The following is a 13,394-nucleotide window of genomic DNA, read 5'->3' on the forward strand; positions in this document are numbered from 1 at the left end:
TCTGGTGTAAATAATAATAATTTAGGGGCGCCTGTGTGGCTCAGTGGATTAAGTGTCTGCCTTTGGCTCAGTTCATGGTCTCAGGGTCCTGGGATCGAACCCCGCGTCGGGTTCCCTGCTCGGCAGGAAATCTGTTTCTCTCTCTCCCACTCCCCCTGCTGTGTTCCCTCCCTTGCTGTGTCTCTCTGTCAAATAAATAAATAAAATCTTTAAAAAACAAAAGAAAAGGAAATTCCACTCTTCCCTTGCAATTTTTGCTAGGAATTTGATTGATTCTTAACTTAGCACCCTTTTCTGGTTCTTCACAAAGAAACCTGCATGTCCCTCTACCTTTACGGCGGCTTGGAGGCTTTGAGCCTCTACCTTTACAGTGGCTTTTGAGCTTTGAGGGCGTGTCTTAGGGTATGCCTCCTCTGCCTTCTTCAGAGATGATCTCACAAAGTCAGCAGGAGGAAGGAAGGATTGGGCAAGACTTGGATTTAGGAAGACAGAGCACAGTGTGGTTTTAAAACAGTCCCTGCTAGGAGGGAACTTATCTAGGGGTATGCAGAGGCCAGGAATAAGGACGAGGGGGACTAAAGATTTTAAAAACCCAGGGAAGTTGGGGAAGCAAGGAGCAGGCCCCTGGAGCAGAGTCCCCCTTGGAGGAGCTCTCAAAGGAGAGCACATGGGGGCTGGAGGCTTGGTGTGAAAGAGCCAGACAGATCCTCAGTGCCTCAACTCCTTTATCTCTGAAATGGGTGTGATAATACTACCTTAGGAGGCTGAAAGGAACTGTTAACAGCTCCAGGTAGTTCTTATCCATGTGGGAATCATCTCTCAAAGCGGGAGTGAAGACGGGCAGGTCACCGATAGTGCTGAGCCGCTATGACAGGTTCCTGGGGCCCTATTCTTTTTATCCCTATCTGTTCCCACCCTCTTTTTTAATTTTTTTTAAAGATTTTATTTATTTATTTGACAGAGAGAGATCACAGGTAGGTAGAGAGACTGGCAGAGAGAGAGAGAGAGAGCAGGAAGCAGGCTCCCCGCTGAGCAGAGAGCCCGACATGGGACTCGATCCCAGGACCCTGAGATCATGACGCGAGCCGAAGACAGCATCTTAACCCACTGAGCCACCCAGGCGCCCCATGTTCCCACCCTCTTTTACTCCCAGTTCTTAAGGTTGTCACTGGAAAGGAGGCCCAGGCAGCTGTGGCCTTGGAGGCCAAAAAACCCTGTTGGTGTGGCCAGCACAGAGGGCTCCTGGCTGTCAGGCAGGCTGGTGGCTTTTCTAGAGGCGAGGGGTACAGAACCCCCAGATGGCCCACTTGGAACTATGAATCCCCACGAAGGAAAGGGAAGTATGAGGACACAGTGTAAGTGCTCCTGATGGGAAAGCAGGAGCTGAGTTCTTTCTCCGGAAGGTCGTGGCCGCTTGTGATTCACCCAGAATGCAGTTTCCATGGGCCGGTCAGGAGGACTGAAAGACAATGAGAAATTCTTCCTACACTTTTCACAGATGGGTGTTACCGAGGCCTTATCACCTGCCAGGTGTAGCCCATTTCCCTGTCAACAAAACCATGAACAGGTTCCATGCAGTTGTCTCCATTCTCAAAGCGAGGAGTGACAGGCTGATGTGCTCAAGCCAACCGCGAGTGAACAGAGGCGCCTGGGGACCAGCTCTTGGCATCCTGCTCCTCGAAGAGGAAGTTCACCTTGTCCTTGGATTTTAACGAGCTGCCACAACACTGAAATTAGTCCAGGGAGCCTTCCCATAACTAACATTATCTACCCAGGACTACAACTCCCTCCCCGAATTCAACTGTAACAGCTTCACACTGAGAAACAAGACTCATGAAGGCTTCCTTATCCGCTAGATACTATGTGATTCTCTCCAGAATGAGTTTGGAGCTGGAAGGAGAAAGCAGCTTGCAGAATCAAAGCAGCTGTTACACCGTATTGCAGTTTGAGTTCCAATTACAAAATGTCCCCAACCCCATTCTCATGGTGGCATTCACTGGCATTTCCTAAACAAAAGGGCAGAAAGTCCGATGTTCCACAAACCCTTTCCAGTTCCCTTGAAAAGCGAAGCTGCTGGGCCTCCTACACTGGGATTCCTGGGCTCCTCTGATTCTTTGTGCGAGTGCTTCCTGTGGGTGGGGAAGTGCCAGGACAGAAGGGCTTTCAGCTCCGAGCTGTCAGAGGCTATCAGGATAGCCTCGTGGTGAGAAGGGCGGTGCAGACTGGGTCGGTTTATAACTGGCTGACCTCGTCTTCTAAAGGGCTGATCCCGAACTGAAGGCTCGCTTCTTGATAAGGGTGGCAAGGACATGACGCTAAAAAGTCCCAGGTTGTCAGACTCTGGGCCAGACAGCTGTGTGGGCAAATGGCTGACTCAGGGTTTGCCCCAGCCGGGCCAGGCCGAGATGGAGGGGGTGATAAACTACCCCCTCCTGAGGGGTTTCTGACTGCCTGCCACGCCTACAGCACCCGTGGAAGGTTCTCTCAGACGGGGCATGCCCTTACTACTGGACGCTGCCAACTGGATTGAAGATTAGCACCAGAAATGGCCGATGAGCTGGCCTGGCCTGAGAGCCTCTGTCTGGTAGGAGCACGTCCTAATGGCCTGGGGCTGACTGGGCGGCCAGGTTTGAACCCCGGATATATAAAGAGAATGATCTCATGGTAGAAAGGCACAGAACAGGCCCTAAGCAGAAGCCACGAGGCTTGAAAGTCCAGGAGGAAACAGACTCCATGAGGTAGTGAGGAGTCTGGTATCTGCTGGTTTAAGGCCCACCCTAATCTACCATGACCTCATCTGAATTTGACTGTGTGTAAAAACCCTATTTCCAAATAGGTCATGTTCATAGGTTTCAGGTGGACATGACGTTCTGGGGGATACCGTTCAACAAATTACAGCCTCCCATCTTGCAGGGTCTCTCCCTGTAGCCTCTCATCATGCAGTAGGCCAGCCCCGTGGTTGACAAACTGGCTCATGAACTGGATCTGTTTTTGTAAATAAAGTTTTATTGGTCACAGCTGTGGCCCTTTGTTTACATATTGTCAGTGGCAGCTTTCAAGCTGCAATGGCTAAGTTGAGTAGTTGTGACAGAGACCGAAAAGCCCACGGAGCCTAACCTAACCCTTTATAGAGAAAGTTTGCCCCCTACCCACATCTGTTCCAGCTTCCCACATGGCAGCTGTAGCCCATGAAGCAGCCATCCAAAAGGACAAGAGGTGATAGCGACACCTCTTGCTGCTGTCCCATTGGCTGAAGCAGGTCACATGCTCAGGCCCCGCATCTTTGTGGGTGGGGCTACCCACAAGCATGGCTCCCAAAAGGCCATTTCATGGGGACCTCAAAGAAACAGTCAGCCACAGAGGGCGGGCCAGAAATGGGGAGGCTTGGAGAGAGGGGACTCTTGCCTGTCCAGGGGACAGACCATGGTGCGTGTTGGCTGCATAGGTCCCAAGGGTGGTAGCAAAAGAGGAATGAGAAGTGACTGGTTCCAGATGGATTTGCAAACACACCTGATGCTTTTTGCAGATGGACTGGATGTTGGGAAAGCACCCAATTATTGATTCTACTTCACCTACTTCCAAAAAGGATCTGAGATTCCTTGAAAAGAGCTGCGTGCAATAAAATCCATACATATTAAATCAAGACTGGAAAGATATGTACCAAGCAGTCAAGAGAATGGGCAAACAGCCATAGGGGAGGGAAAGGCTTGGCAGCAAGCGCTGCCTTGGCTCAGGGCACACTTGTTCCTTGAGACCATTTTTCTTCTGTCTTAGGAATCAATATAGTTATAATAAAAATACCAAAGTGTCCAAAGAGGAAAGATGGCTACGAAGGGAATGGTGCCCCCCGAGAGGCAGCACCGTTGGGTGGTGTAGCCTCTGACCGCAGGTGGGCAGTGGTCCTGCTTGGGGACCAAGTGTGCTGTAAGCCCAGGGGTGCGATTGGGCACTGTAATACCAAATATATTACAGAAGATTTTGTAAAGGCTTACTGATGAGTTTGCCTCCACTAAAGCTGGGAAGGTAAGATTATAACTGACTCTTTTTTGGGGGGGTGTATAAGTAAAATATTTTCACTTAAAAATGACGTGAATTTCAATACACTTACTTTTCAATTTTTGTAAAGGTTTTATTTATTTGAGAGAGAGAGAGAGTGAGCACAGGCACGGGGAGGGGTAGAGGGAGAGGGAGAAGCAGACTCCCCTCTTGGCAGGGAGCCCGACTCAGGACTCCATCTCAGGACCTTGGGATCATGAACTGAGCTGAGGGCAGATGCCTAACCGAACTGAGCCATCCAGGCGCCCCTTACTTTTCAATTTTTAAATAATTCCTCAACCACTTTAATGTCCGGGGGGGGGTCAACTATGAAAAAATATATAAACATATGTATTTGGGGGCATACATCTTTCTTCCTGTGTTGGGCTCCAATATTGCAAGTCTTCTTACTTAAAATTGTGATGTTTGAGAGACTAGCTGGCTCAGTCAGTGGAGCTTGGCATCCATTGTAAGTTTGAGCCCCACATTGGGTGTAGAGATTCCTTGGAAAAAAAAAAAAAGAGATCTTAAAAAAATAAAATTGTGGTATTTTGCACATCATGGATCTTGGTGTCAGTTCTGATGTTTTAAGATATGATTTCTCAGGGCGCCTGGGTGGCTCAGTGGGTTGAGCCTCTGCCTTAGGCTCGGGTCGTGATCCTGGGGTCCTGGGATCGAGTCCTGCATCGGGCTTTCTGCTCGGTGGAGAGCCTGCTTCCCCACCCCCCTTTGTCTGCCTGCTTGTGATCTCCCTCTCTCTGTGTGTCAAATAAATGAAATCTTTAAAAAAAAAAAAAAAAAAAAAAAAGAGGGCGCCTGGGTGGCTCAGTGGGTTAAGCCGCTGCCTTCGGCTCAGGTCATGATCTCGGGGTCCTGGGATCGAGGCCCGCATCGGGCTCTCTGCTCAGCAGGGAGCCTGCTTCCCTCTCTCTCTCTGCCTGCCTCTCTGTCTACTTGTGATCTCTCTCTGTCAAATAAATAAATAAAATCTTTAAAAAAAAAAAAAAAAAAAAAAAAAAGATATGATTTCTCTACATCGCTGAGGTTTGAGCCCCTCCTTGACTTGTGTGCTCCAGACGAGACGAGTGCCTGCTTGCCTCCTCCTAATTTCTGGCCCGGGGTGATACAGTGGTTAATGCTAAAGCAAGTCGATAGAAGATTCTTATCCAACCTACAGAGGACCCTGCTACGAAGGCAACATGGGGGGAAGGCAGGACCACCCACCTCCTACCCTCAGGGGCAGAGCAGACTTCAGGAGACTTGAAAGCTGAAAGAGAGTCTCGAGGAGGCTGGGAGTCTGCTTCAGAAGGATGTAGAAGCAAAATGGGAGGCAGCTTTTCTAGAGGACACACAGTCCCACCTCTGGGGGCTAGCCGTGCCGGGAGAGTCTGCGGGCTGCCGTTGCTCCCTTGGTCCCGAAAGGCATATGTGCCTACATATTTAAGGCGAATTAAAATCAATTTACTGTCAACCGTTTTGAGATTTTTAGAAGGTCTTTAAGATGATTTGTGAACACTGGGGATTAAAACAAAAAAAGAAGAGAACAAACAAAACCCCCAAGGCTGAGAACAAACACCCGCCACGGCTTCCCTTCATAACGAATGGATTTTCGGATCCAGGAAAGACAGAGATGCTTCTGTCACTTTCCAATTAAAGTGTCCCATTTGGACGCCATCCCAGGCCTCACCAATGAGGTGCTTGTGCACAGACTCCTGGCAGGGAATGGGCCCCTGCCGCCTGTGCCAACGTCCCTCTCTGGGTCCCGTCCTAATGGCGTCCTTGGGCTCGCTTTGGACAGAAGCTTTTACTCTCTGCTGCCAGACCCGCAGATACTGGCTCCCCAGGCAGGAGCCTATGTCTTGCTTCTTATGCTCGGAGTTTAATGTATTCTCATTCACCCAAAGAGTCAATTACAGCCTATATGTCCCATTTACCAGGACATTTCCCCTGAAATACAAAGTCTGGCCTTTTATGCTTAGGAAGTCGGAAGCGTCGCTCAGCATCTTACGGGGTGGGGAGGCAGGAAGAGGCCCCCGTCTTGGCAGGCAGCATTAGCCCCGGCCAGGAGCAATGCCTTGGGCCAGAATCTATGCTAAATATGCCAGGAGAAGAGAATCAGAAAGTGGGGGGAAGGCATCAATTTCTACCACCTGTATTGGTATTTTTTTAACCTTTTATTTTTATTTACTTTTTAAAAGATTTCATTTATTTGAGAAAGAGAGAGCACGAGAAGGGGAAGCGTCAGAAGGAGAAGTAGGCTCCTCACCGAGCAGGGAGCCGGATGCGGGATACTCCAGGATCATGACCTGAGCCAAAGGCAGTCGCTCAACCAATGAGCCACCCAGGCGTCCCCCTGCCATTTTTTTTACCTTTTAGAGAGGGTTACATACCCTTTTGGAGTTCAAGTTTCTTGCCCAGTAAAAAATGTACATTTATGTGTTGATACACACAGTTTTGGGTGTTCTTCGACTTGGAAGGGGAGAGAGCCCCACCTTCTTCTTTGGCCTCCTTTGTGAGCGGTTTTGAAAAGTTCTGCATGCAGCAACGGTTATTAAATGCCTTCTGGCCACCAGCTCAGTGCTAGGGATGGATTCCAAGGTGAGTCAGACGTAGTTCCTGCCTCGGAGGCAGCTGGACGGGCTGGGTGGACAGAGCACACACAGCTACGAAGCAAAATTAAATGTTGAAGGTGTCCGTGATGTGGACTATGGCATGAGAATTATTCGGAGCTGGAGGCATTTGAGAATGGGATTTTTTGTTGTTGTTTTGTCTCCTTTATCCATCTAAAAGTAGAACCCCCAAAGGAACTCAAATTGTCATAAATCCCCTTCCTAGGAGCAGCCAGGGAAGATGGACTCTTACCAATAGACATTGTCCCAAAATTCCCATCTATCTTCCGAAGGGTCCCCCACCCCTTTGTTCCCCGGTCAAGTTCTAATCTCCTTGAGTCATATTTTTCTGTGACCTCCCCTACATACAAAAATGAAAATCTGTCTTTTTTTTTTTTTTTTAAAGTTTCAGGTCTATAACATCATGATTCAACAATTATATATGTTGCAAAATTCAAAATCTGTCTTTTGTCTTGCTGATCTGTCTTTCGTCAGTTTAATTTGCAGGGCCCCATGACTAAGTGCAACAGAGTAGAGGAACAGTTTTGCCTCTCTGACAATGTCAGACCTGGGGCAGCAACACCTCTGGTTTCTGATTTGTATTGAAATCTGATTCAGATTATGTATCCTGAAGTTACTTAGCTATTCCTCTGCGGGTTAAGGTTCATTCAACAAATATTTATAGGGAGCCTACTGTATGAGTAGACACCGTTTCAGGGCTGGATGGAACAGAGAGGTAAAGTTCTTGCTCTCAGGGCGATTATCGCATGATGCAGGAAACAAGCCATAAGCAAGTAAGACAAAGATAGTCAGTTGGTGGCAAATGCTATGAAGATCCTGAAAGCAGGTCTCAGGGGGAAAGGGAGTCCAGGTGGGACACCTATGGTCAGGGTGCTATGTGAGACATACAGATCAGTTTATTAATATAAAATTCTAGCAGTTTTTATCTTTAGAGACTCTCCTAGATCTTAAAATAGGGCAGAAAAAGAAGCAGTTGAGTTTTTCACTACTTCCTTTTAAAATTCCAAAAGTACTCGATACTAATTATGAAATAATTCCAGCAAAAACGGAATCATACCCGTTTCCCATTCCTATTTCACTTGCACTGTTAATAGTCTGGTGTGGGACCCTCCAGATTTTTTTTTTCTGTGTATGGTCCAGGAAACATATAGAGATGGATAAATACTTTTTAAAAAGACTAAACTAGAGGGCGCCTGGGTGGCTCAGTGGGATAAGCCTCTGCCTTTGGCTCAGGTCGTGATCTCAGGGTCCTGGGATCAGGCCCCGCATCGGGTCTCTGCTTGGCAGGGAGCCTGCTTCCTCCTCTCTCTCTGCCTGCCTCTCTGCCTACTTGTGATCTCTGTCTGTCAAATAAATAAATAAAATCTTAAAAAAAAAAAAAAGACTAAACTAGAATAATAGTTGATGTATGTACTTGTTCAGTTTGCTTTCCTCTCCAACCCATTACATTGTGCGTAGATGTCTCAGTTCATCTATCCTTGATCTTTTTGAGACAACGCTGACCATCAGAGTTTAAATATCACTTGTGATCTCATTAGTGTCTTGCTGGTGGACATTTAGGTCATTTCCAAATTTTCACTCTTTTTGTTTTTGTTTTTAAAGATTTTATTTATTTGACCGAGAGAGATCACAAGTAGGCAGAGAGGCAGGCAGAGAGAGAGGAAGGGAAGCAGGCTCCCTGCCGAGCAGAGAGCACGATGCGGGACTCGATCCCAGGACCCTGAGATCTCGACCTGCGCCAAAGGCAGAGGCTTATCCCACTGAGCCACCCAGGCGCCCCTTCTTTTTAATATTTTACTTATTTATTTGTCAGAGAGAGAGAAAGAGAGAGCACAAGCAGGGGGAGCAGCCGGCAGAGGGAGAAGCAGGATCCCCGCTGAGCAAGAAGCCCTACTTGGGACTTGATCCCAGGACCTGAGATCTTGACTTCCTGAGCAGAAGGCAGGTGCTTAACTGACTGAGCCACACAGGCATCCTTAGGATAACTTCCTTTCAGGATCCCCAAACTGCACTCAGGGCTCATTTCCTTCCTTTGAGGAACGTCTCCTGGCAGCTTCTTCTTCGCATGACTGGAAGTCAGATCCCTGCGGTCCTTCTGTTTGTAAGCCAGACCCGGGCACCTTCTTGGAGCAAAGGCAGGAGCCCGGGGACTTGAAGCAGAGGAGACTGGCTGTTCGCCCAGAGAGGACACCTGTCTGACACCGTCCTGCCGCCAGTCCTTGGAAGATTCTCGGCTCCAGTGTCTTCCATCGCGGTCAAGGCCAGGCCAGTGGGACCTGCTTTCCCGCTGCTTCCTTTGGTGGTGGTGGTGGTGGGGTGCAGTCTGGAAGGATCTGTGCCCATTGCGAGGACCCCTGCATTAAGCCCTTCAAGTTCTGGTTTGACTTCATGTCTTAAGTCTGTGAGGTTCATGACAATATTGGGATTTGGTTCAGAAGAGACAGACATATTTTCAGCTTTATTATCTCCGATCTAATGGAGGCTTCAAACATAACAGCAACATTCAGAGGCCGTGATTTCATCAGAGCACAAACACCTCCCTAAAATGGGAAAGCCCGATCCTTGATTTTGCTTAAAAAGTTCCTTTCTCTTTGAGTGAACACACGTTGAGCCATTTCAACTCTGTGTGCTCCAGTTCCTCAGTGGTAAGTGAGCTCACTGTGTGGATCTGCATCAGAGAATTCTTTCGTTTGTTTGTCTTTTTTTTTTTTTTTTTAAGATTTTATTCGTTTATTTGACAGAGAGCAAGAGAGAGGGCACACAAGCAGGGGGAGCAGCAGAGGGAGAGAGAAAAGCAGGCTCCCCACCAAGCAGGAAGCCCGATGCGGGACTCAATCTTAGGACCCTGGGGTCATGACCTGAGCCGAAGGCAGATGTTTAACCAACTGACCCACCCAGATGCCCCATCACCTTATTTTTAAATGATTATCACTCCATAATTTCACCTTGTTTAATATGAAGCTTCCTGGGATTATGTCCTATATGGGAGAACATATGTGAACATAGGACAACATTTTATGTGAAATTTGTCTGTGATTTTAGATCTGTAAGTTCTGATAGAATGTGCTAGAATGTACACACATTTAATAAGTGAGTCAGATACCTAATAGGCTCTCCATATTTATTAAAATGTTTGGTTCATAAATATAGGTTCCGGCAAGAAGTAACTATTGCAATAATCATTCACTCTCTTTAAAATGTCTCCGAATCGTGGGGTAACTTAATCCCAAATGTTTATTTTGTATTTCAGGGATTCTCAGCATATTTAATGACTTTCATGATGTTTCTTTAATCAGAAATGAAGTGGCTTTTTTTGTTTGTTTACCTTTTCTTCTATCTTTCCTTTTTTTTTTTTTTTTTTGCCTCTAAGGGATGACTTAAAGCCTTTGTGTTCTGTGTAAAAGTAGGAGCAATGTATTAATAATATAATAAATTTCTCTAATGTCATTTAAATGCTTATTCATAAAACTTTCATTAAAGCTTTTATGATTGATTATAATGAATTTGCTGCCTAGTCTTGCTGCCATAAAACACATGACCGTGGTTCAAAACGCTTGCTTTTCATGGGCACACAGTCATAATTTAAAATTGCAGCTATGGGGGCGCCTGGGTGGCTCAGTGGGTTAAGCCGCTGCCTTCGGCTCAGGTCATGATCTCAGGGTCCTGGGATCGAGTCCCGCGTCGGGCTCTCTGCTCAGCGGGGAGCCTGCTTCCCTCTCTCTCTCTCTCTCTCTCTCCCTGCCTCTCTGTCTACTTGTGATCTCACTCTGTCAAATAAATAAAATCTTAAAATAAAATAAAATAAAATAAAATTGCAGCTATGTAGGATTCTTTTTTATACTTGGTACATCTATGTTTTATTCAGAATTTCTGGGGTTAAAGTTTCTCTTATTCTTGTTTTGCAATTCCATAAAAATATGCTTCTCTTTTAATGGTAGGTTCTACAACATTAGCTAATTGTGTTTTTGTTTTTCACCTATGTACTCTGTTTTTTGATGATGCTTTTCAACTCAGTGCATTTTTTTTTTTTGAAGATTGTATTTATTTATTTGACACAGAGAGAGAGCACAAGCAGAGAGAGTAGAAGAGGGAGAAGCAGGCTCCCCGCTGAGCAGGGAAGCCGGATGTGGGACTCGATCCCAGGACCCTGAGATTGTGACCCAGCCCAAAGCCAGATGCTTAATTGACTGAGCCACTTAAGAACCCCAATTCAGTGCATTTTTTAAAAAAGATTTTATTGGGACACCTGGGTGGCTCAGTTGGTTGGGCAGCTGCCTTCGGCTCAGGTCATGATCCCAGCGTCCTGGGATCGAGTCCCACATCGCGCTCCTTGCTCCGCAGGGAGCCTGCTTCTCCCTCTGACTCTGCCTTCCACTCTGTCTGCCTATGCTCGCTCTCGCTCGCTGTCTCTCTGACAAATAAATAAATAAAATCTTTAAAAAAAAAAGATTTTATTTATTTATTTGATAGACACAGATCTCAAGTAGGCAGAGAGAGAGAGAGGAGGAAGTAGGCTCCCCACAGAGCAGAGAGCCCGATGCGGGGCTCGATCCCAGGACCCTGAGATCATGACCCGAGCTGAAGGCAGAGGCTCAACCCACTGAGTCACCCAGGCACCTGACAAACACTTTTTTGAATTGAAGATAATTTTTACCAACTTTTATACCTCTATTATCAGCTTTAATTATTATAGTTTATTCTTAACTGTGGTCAAAACACGTGACATAAAATTTACCGTCTTAACCAAACAAAAGCAAAAACAAAAACAACCCCCCCCCCCAAAATAAGGGCCACCAAATCACAAGATCACCATTAGTTGGTGTTATTTTTTTTTCATTAGCTGTCGTTATTAAACCTGCATGCATTTTTAGAATTAGCTAGAATAATGTCATGTAAATTTCAAGCTTAAAAAAATACTATGAAGACATCTTGAAGTTCTTTAAGCTCTTAAAGATCTTTAAGCTCGAATCTCTGAAGTTAGCTTCAGATGGATGGAGGTGGATACCTATGTCCCCAGTGAGCTTTAGGACAAGTAAAAATGAGATTTCGTGGCAAATAGAGTGTATAGTAAGGCCTAGTATCACCTAAGTAAATGTTTGTTGACTGGAATTAAGTGGGAAAAAAAAATTCCCTTGTTTTCTGAAAACAGATGGAGCTTGTGAACCAAGGTCAGAATGAATGAACAAAGCTGAAATATTAATATACATTGTCCCTGGAAAACATAATCTTTTAAAAATAGTCCTTCTCGTTTTACAAAAGTAGTCGAGTTTAGAACGTACAGACAAATGAAAAGAAGCAAGTCAAACCCATGCTTGTATCCACTCCTAAACGAGCCCACTCACAACTTGGGGTTTGTTTTTTCTCTTCTTGACAGCTTTACTGGGATAGAGTTCACATAATGTAGAATCCACTCATTTAAAGTACACAATTTAGGGGCGCCTGGATGGCTCAGTGGGTTAAGCCTCTGCCTTTGGCTCAGGTCTTGATTTCTGGGTCCTGAGATGGAGCCCCACATCAGGCTCTCTGCACAGCAGGGAGCCTGCTTCCCCACCCCCCTCTGCTGGCCTCTCTGCCTACTTGTGATCTCTCTCTGTTACATAAAAAAATAAAAAATCCTCAAAAAAAGTAAAGTACACAATTCAAAAATGTTTCAGTATGTTAATGTTCACAGCGTTGTGTCACCATCACAATCTCATTCTAGGGCAGTTTACCCTCCCTATAAGAAACCCCCACCTATTCGCAGGTTGTTCCTGCTCTCCCCAGCCCTAAGCACCCACTACTCTATTTTCTGTCTCTGACGAAGTTCGCCTATCCTGGATATTTCATTCAGATAGCCTTACATGATATGTGATATTTGGTGTTTGGCTTCTTCCACTTACCATAATCTTTTAAAAGATTGCTATAGTGTCGATACTTCTTGTTTTTGCTGAATAATATTTTCTTCTAGGGATATACCACATTTTAAAAAGCATTTTATTTATTCATTTTAATTAATTATGCCCAAGGTGGGGCTCGAACCCACAATTCCAAGATCAAGTGTCTCATGTTCTACCGAGTGAGCCAGCCAGGCACCCTGGATACACCAGACTTTTTGATTTTTAAGCAGCTCTATGCTCAGTTTTAGGGGTTTGCACTCCTGACCCCGGGATCAAGACCTGGGCTGAGATCAAGAGTTAGCCACTTAGCCGACTGAGCCGGCCAGGGGCCCCAGATGGGCCACATTTTTAATCCATTCAGTAGTCGGTGGGCATTGGGTTGTTTCCCCCTTTTGGCTGTCATGAATAATACATTTTTTTTTTTTAAGATTTTATTTATTCATTCGACAGAGAGAGACACAGCAGAGAGAGGGGGCACAAGCAGGGGGAGTGGGAGAGGGAGAAGCAGACTCCCCGCCAAGCAGGGGGCCCCATGCGGGGCTTGATCCCAGGACCCTGGGTCCATGACCTGAGCGGAAGGCAGACGCTTAACAACTGAGCCACCCAGGCGCCCCATGAATAACACTTCTTTGACCATTTATACACATGTTTTTGTGTGGACATATATTATCATTCCTCTTGTGTTTAAACCTAAAAGTGAAACTCTTGGATCACACTCGCTTTTCCTTTGTTTTTATATTGATAATAGGGCCCTCCTCCCCAACAAATGGACAAACTTCAAACATAATGTTAAGTAGCTTCTTTTTTCCCCCCACTTAAAAACATACTCGGAGACATCTTTTCATGTCATTAA

The sequence above is a fragment of the Mustela putorius genome, unplaced genomic scaffold, assembly GCF_011764305.1.
Source record: "Mustela putorius furo isolate JIRA1106 unplaced genomic scaffold, ASM1176430v1.1 tig00003853_pilon_pilon_pilon, whole genome shotgun sequence".
NCBI lineage: Eukaryota > Metazoa > Chordata > Mammalia > Carnivora > Mustelidae > Mustela > Mustela putorius.